This window comes from Malania oleifera, chromosome 2 (genome assembly GCF_029873635.1).
Source record: "Malania oleifera isolate guangnan ecotype guangnan chromosome 2, ASM2987363v1, whole genome shotgun sequence".
Classification (NCBI taxonomy): domain Eukaryota; kingdom Viridiplantae; phylum Streptophyta; class Magnoliopsida; order Santalales; family Ximeniaceae; genus Malania; species Malania oleifera.
In genome coordinates, this window is record NC_080418.1 from 61,308,303 (window position 1) to 61,315,987 (window position 7,685).

Below are 7,685 nucleotides of genomic sequence, written 5' to 3' on the forward strand. Positions count from 1 at the left end.
TCGATTTTGAACATAATGTCCTCAGTCGACCAAACTACTACGTGTCTAACACCCCATTTGTTAGGTCAACCAAATTTTCAGTTCTATTTGGCCACGGTCGACCGAATTGTATAAATAGCTGACCAAACTCTTTGTTGATCGATTGAACCTCAAATGGTTTAAAATCACCCGAATACAATCGACCATATTCTATGTTGAAAAACTCCACGGTCGACTAAAGCTCATAAAGTGGTCGACCGAACCCTTAGTACGGTTGACCGAAACTCTTAGGTTGCTCAATTTTTACCGAGGTTAAACCGAGGTTATTTTTTATTAATCTTACTTAAACTTTTTCAGAAATACTGAATGAGTCCCGAACGATTATATTTTTTGGAGTGTCTATATATACTCCCTCATTTGGTTTAATTAGTAACCGATTAGCAAACATCATTAGCAATACATTCTCAAAATTTTAAAATACCTATTTTTCACATACAAGCTCAATACTTCCATTATTACTCATCCTCCTTGTTGAAAATCATTTAGTAAGAGTGTTTTAGAGATCATACTATAAGCTTACACTCTTATTGCTTGTATTTGATTGAGATTGATTTTATTAAGAGTAAGCTTTGAGTTTTCCCTTGTGATTTCGTTCATAAGTCATCTTTAGGAAAAATATTTAGAGCTTGTGAGTCTTGCATTATTGTTGCAAAACTCAAGAGCTCGTATTTTGTTTGTTTGTGAAATATTTTTACAAACTAATTTCAAATATCTCTTATGCTTGATTTTTGAGAAAAACATTTTTGAGATATTTGCTTGTGTGCTTAAGATCTTTGATACTGCACCATGTGATTGATATTGTTATCTTGATTCAAAGATCCTAACACATACACTCACACATTTTGATCACTATACTTGCATTTCGTTGAGAGTAGTTATTTAATCTACATTGAGCTTATCATATCCTATCATCTTGTAGTGTATTGATTATATTGGTACAAATATGCTTATTGGAGAAGCACATTGTTAGCTTTACCATGATCCCAAGAGGGGGGGGGGGTGAATTGGTATTTTTAAATTTTATCTCCTAGGTATTCCTCCTAATAGCAGTATGTTCACAAGCCTATGGTCAATCTAGTGCAAATAATGTAACTATACTAGAAATTAAATAAAGCAGTTTAAACAATCACACAAGCACCAGAAAGCAGTAAAGAAAGGATGACACGTAGATATGTTATCGAAGTTCGGCCAACTACCTACGTCCCCGCCTTGGCTAACCAGCACAAGGATTATCACAATAACTTGCTCACTTAAACGGGTGGAGCGGCACCTATACAAACCAAGTCAAATTACCATAGGGCTAACCTCAACCTTCACACCAATCCTTATCGGGCTAGATTACAGCCCCCTCAGGCCACGCCTGGAATCTCTAAGACATACAATCAAACGGTACAATATATGGGTGCTTTCAAGTAAAGTAGATGATTACGCGTCAAAACTGCGTAATTGGGCATTGTTATCCGGGCTTTACGGTTTATATTTTTAAGTAAATGTCCAAAATTATCCAATATTTTAATAAAGTGCCAAAATCATCATTCTTGAACTTTATTGCACTATTTATGAAGTTTGGTATTTTTTTTGTCGCAGGAAAATTCCCGGGAACCAAAACCGACACCTTTTCGTATTTCATGCATAACTTTTCTGTTCGAGCTCCGATAAAGACAATTCAAATTTCTAAAGAAAGAGGAAAGGATTATCTACAACTTTTGTGTTTTGAGTTTTGTGAGATACGGGCTCCAGAATTTCGTGTTTAAAGTTTCCATTTTTAGTTAGTATGCTCTAGTGTTTCCTTAAGTAGATTAGAGTTTTCATTATTGTTATTTAATTCTGTGCGTGCTAGTTTTAGGACTTTAATTTGTATTTTCATTTAAGTCTCCACAATCTTGAAAATCCTAATCTGAACTAAGTTCAATGCAATTTAATTTTGATTGGGAGAACGTTAAATCTGAGATTAAACGCATTCCCTGAGGAGACGGTCTAGCCCTTGGGCTTAATATTACACGACAGAACTCCTATACTTGGGATAGCTTCTGAGCTGCTCATTTTTTCAGTGAGTCAGCAGATTTGTACCACAAATGCGCACAAACACAAACACCACAAATGATTTAAAATGTAAGCTCTGTGTGGTCTAAATATTTCAACTCTCAACTATGTTTTCTATCAGTGTAGTAAGTACGTGAGAGTGTCTAACAAGCAATCTGTGTATCTCAAGGTATTTCAATCAAATGTGTTCACACAGAGTATCAAATAATCCTCAAGAATATCAATTAATAGAATATCTCAATCATGGAAGTATGTATATGCTTGGATTGCAAAACATATAGGATCTTTGTTTTCAGCAAGAATATTTGAGTGAATAAATATTGCAACAAAGATGTTTCACCTCAAACACAAATATCTCCTCAAATGATTTTCAAAATAAAAAGCAATAGATATTTGTAAATGATTTTGAAAATATTTCCCAACCAAAAGCAAAAATGGTCTTCTTAAGATATTGCAACAAATATGCAATCTGAGAAGACCTAGTAAAGTCTTCTTAGGATGAACTTATTGACTAAGTACCCTAAAAATCCTTTTGGTTCAGCTCTTAATAAAATTAAATCAATCTCACAATCAAGAGAGAGTGAACCTTCCTATCTAAGCACTCAAGAATACTTACAAATGATTTTACAAGTATTGAATGTAAGCTAGAGTGTATTTGGAAGAGTGTGAGGAAATGAGAATAAAAAAAAGTATTTTTGCTTGAGAGATATTTTCTTAATCTATTTGCTAATCGATGCTTAATCCACAAAATGAAAGAGTATATATAGACATGCTGAAAATTTTGACTGTTGGGGACCTATTAGGGATTATTAGAAAAGTTTAATGACATTTAAATCAATTTAACCCTGTTTAAAATTATTAACCGCGTTAAAAAAATAGGAGCAACCCGAGAGGTCTGGTCGACCAGAATTGGTTCGATCAACCAGGACTCAAATGGCTCAGTTGACCAGGGGACTTTTAAACTAAAAGGCTCGGTCGACCGGAGAGGGAGATTTCCCAAACTTTCGAGGTTCGATTGACCGGGCCTTTTTGAACTGCATGGTTCGGTCGACCATACCGCTAGGAATTTTCCCGAGACCCTCCGGTTGACCAGGTAGTTGGAGTACAAAAGTGGTCGATTGACCAGGTGGTCAAAAGGTTGACTCCCAGGTGGTTCAGTCGACCGGGGTGAAATGAACTGTAAGTCTTGGTCGACTTGGACCTTGGTCAACAGTTGACCCAGGTATGGTTCGGTCGACCAGGCCAAAAATAAACTGATTTGGCCGGTCGACCGAAAGTGCACCAAGTGTGCATTTCGGTCCCGTCTTGACACAATCAAGTCCTATTTAAGTGCCTACCAATCATATGTGTATATGTGTGTGTCCTAGGGTCACTTGGGTAAAAAAATAGACACCGAAAAAGTCCAGTGTCAGTTGACTGAAGGTCGACCAAAGTGAATACCCTAAGGTCTTTCTAAGGTCAGTTTTGGTTTGTATCTGGTTTAAGCTTACAAATTAACCATGCATGTGTTGTGTGTGCTTATTACAAACCAAATCACCTAATTTACTATTAAAGACAAATTCCACTAAAAGTTATTACAATTAAGAGCATGATTTTGTCTTCAATCTTTGAGTTTTCAGGTGCCATTGATGATATGCTAATATGAACCTGCACATGAACTAGATATTTATTAAAAACAAGAGTATTTGTCATTATCAAAACCAAGGCGTGACCTATATGGTCAACATTCTCCCCCTTTTTGATGGTGACAAATACGATTGGCAAAACTATAGGGTTAAGCCTAAGAAGGCTCCCCCTGATAAGATGTATCCAATGTATTCCCATTATTTTGCCTCTTCCATCTCCTCTTTTTGGCAACAGCAAAAAGGGTCATTGGAATTAAAGTTCTAGGCAATGGGTGTTTAATACATTTATACAAAATCAATTTTGGAAAGAATTTTTGAAAAATTTCGGCAGAGTGCTGTTTGTAAATCGGACTTTCCAAAAGTAAACCTATATAAATGTAACATGTTTTGAGTGTAAATTTCCTAACAATTTATCCACAACTGCTCAAACAGTTTAGTATGGTCCAATACAACAAATAAACTATCAATATAATCATGCAATAGATATGTGTATAACATATGCACACAATCAACAATTAGCTTTTCACAAAGTCTCAAGCAAGAAAACAAGTCAACAATAGAATTAGTTGTTAAGACTTAAAAAGTTTCCATGAGAGAGCTCCCCCTAAAATTATGCAAGTTATAAGACATTTAAGTTCAGGAAGCTTCTCTACTGTGCATTAAGCCTAACTCACGTCTAATTTGTATGAATCTATCCTTAGGTAGTGGCTTAGTGAATATATCGGCCCACTGTTCATTTGTGCATACAAACTCAAGAGCCACATCTCCTTTTTGCACATGATCATGAAGAAAATGATGTCTAATCTCAATGTGTTTAGTTCGTGAATGTGAGATAGGATTTTTAGAGATGTTGATTGCACTAGTATTATCACATTTAATCGGTATTGTTTCATAGTGCAATCCAAAATCCACAAGTTGCTGTTTCATGTAAAGAGTTTGGGCACAACAACTTCCAGACGCAATATATTCAGCTTCGGTGGTGGATAAGGCAACTGAGTTTTGTTTCTTAGAGAACCAAGAAACAAGAGATTGTCCTAAGTAATGACAAGTGCCGCTAGTGCTTTTTCTATCAACCTTACTACCGGCAAAGTCAGCATCCGTGTAACTAACAATCTTAAAGGTGGTATGCTTAGGGTACCACAATCCTAACTCTATAGTTCCAACTAGATACCTAAGGATTCATTTAACAGCTTTTAGATGAGATTCCTTAGGGGCAGCTTACACTAAACATAATGTCGGGCCTACTAGCAGTGAGATATAGGAGACTTCCAATCATGCCACAATATATTTTTACATCAATTGGGATTCCTTGCTCATCTTTATCAAGCTTTATGGAAGAGTTCATAGGTGTGCCAAGAATTTTACAATCTTCCATATTAAATTTCTTTAGCAAGTTCCTAATGTATTTAGATTGGCATATGAAAGTTCCATGATTAGCTTGCTTAATTTGTAGACCTAAGAAGAAACTAAGTTCACCCATCATGCTCATTTCAAACTCACTTTGCATGCATTTGGCAAACTCATTACACAACTCATCATTGGTTGCTCCAAAAATGATATCGTCCACATAAATTTGAACAAGGAGCATATCATCATTTTTGGACTTGATGAAGAGTGTAGTGTCAATTTTGCCACGGGTAAACCCATTTTCTAGTAGAAAACCACTAAGCCTCTCATACCAAGCTCTAGGAGCTTGTTTCAATCCATACAAAGCTTTAGACAACCGGTAAACATGATCGGGATATTTATGACTCTCAAAACTGGGTGGTTGTTCTACATATACTTCTTCATTAATATAGCCATTTAGAAAAGCACTTTTAACATCCATTTGAAACAATTTAGAATTTTAAAAGCGGCAAAGGCAAGTAGCATACATATGGCTTCTAATCTAGCAACAGGAGCATATGTCATCAAAGTCAATCCCTTCCTGTTGGTTATACCTTTGGGCAACTAATCTAGCTTTATTACTAGTTACTACCCCATTCTCATTTTTCTTATTTCTATATACCCATTTAGTTCCAATGATGGTGTGCTCATTTGGCCTAGGAACTAAGGTCCACACTTTACTTTACTTATGGTTGTTCCACAATTCCTAAGGGGTTTTATTAATTGATGGTCTAATTAACACCCTATTCATAACATAGCATGCAGTATTAATGGCCTCGGCCCAAAAATATTTAGGTAAGTTATGCTCATTCAGCATAGTTCTTCCCATTTCTTGTAGTGACCTATTCTTTCTTTCAACTACACCATTTTGTTGAGGTGTCCTAGGTGCAGAAAAGTTATGTGATATGCCCTCTAAGTCACAATATTTTTCTATGCTTTCATTTTTGAATTCCGTGCCTCTATCACTTCTTATGTGAGTGATTTTATATCCTTTTTCATTCTGAATTCTCCTGCAAAGTTTGGTGAAGTGTTCACATGATTCATTTTTATGTGCAAGAAATAACACCCATGTGAATCTAGAGAAATCATCCACAATTACAAAAGCATAAGATTTACCACCAAGACTTTGCATAGAATTAGGCCCAAATAAATCTAGGTGAAGCAACTCTAATAGTCTAGTAGTAGATATGAATTTCTTTTCCTTAAAACTAGATTTTGTTTGCTTACCCATTTGACATGCATCACAAATTTTGTCCTTCACAAACGACATTTTAGGCAAACCTTTAACCAATTCTTTTATAACAAGTTTAGACAGTAAATCCATGCTAGCATGCCCCAAATGCCTATGCCACAACCAACTAACTTCATTTATAGTAGAAAAACATGTTACTTGTTGTGAAGCTAAATTATCAATAGATGTAGTATAAACATTTTCATGTCTCTCTGCAGTAAAAAGCACTTTGTGGTCCGTTTTATTTTCTACTATGCATTTGTCATTTTCAAATGATACTATATATCCTATATCACACAATTGACTTATGCTAAGTAGATTATGTTTCAATCCATCAACTAAAAGAACATTATCAATAGTAGGAGAAGAATCCTTACCAACCTTACCTACCCCGATGATACGTCCCTTGGCATTGTCCCCAAATGTCACGTAGCCTCCATCCTTGGGAACAATTGAAGTAAATTTTCCCTTGTCACTGGTTATGTGCCGTGAGCACCCACTATCTAAGTACCACTGGTCCTTGGAGGAGGATGATCTTAGGCATACCTGCAAGATAAGCTAAGTGACTGATGCTGGTCCCCAAATTTTATTGGGTCTACGGGGGTTAGTAGCAGGATCTCCCTTAACTACCCATACCTTCCTAATTTTAGCATACTTATTCCTAAGTGGGCAATCAAATTGAATGTGACGAATCTGTTTACATTTAAAACATTTCAATCTACACTTAGATTCTTTAGGAGGGATATGAGATTTTGACTCACGTGTAAAATGTCCTAAGTAAAGATTAGGTCGTTTAACATTTTCAATGCCATTAAAACCAAGACCCTCTTTACTTAAGAAATTTCTTTGGGCACCAAGTAATTTTTCAAAATTTTCTTTGCCCTTTGTGAATTTAAAAATGATTTTGGAGCTATATTCCAATTTCCTCTCAAGCTCAACAATAGTAGTATCTTTTTCTTTTAAAATAAATGCATGAGAGGTTTTTCCCATATTAAACAATTTTGACCAATTTTCACATTTCTTTTTCAAATCATTATTCTCTTTGGTCATTTTGCCTAGCAATTTTGAAATACAAATATATTCAAATTGCAATTCTCTAAATGTAGGCATGCTGTCAGAATCACAATCATCAGATGAATAATAAGAAGATGATCAACTAGAGAACGATACCTCATCCCCGTGTGCCATTAAGCATAGATTAGCGACCTCCGTGTCACTATGATCTGAATTCAAGTTGCTATTGCTGAATTGGTCCCATGAAGTCCCAGCCTTCATGGCTTTCTTCTTTTTCTTAGCCTCCTTTTTCAGTAGTGGGCAGTTGGGTTTGATGTGCCCCACTTTGTTGCATTTGTAGCATGTAG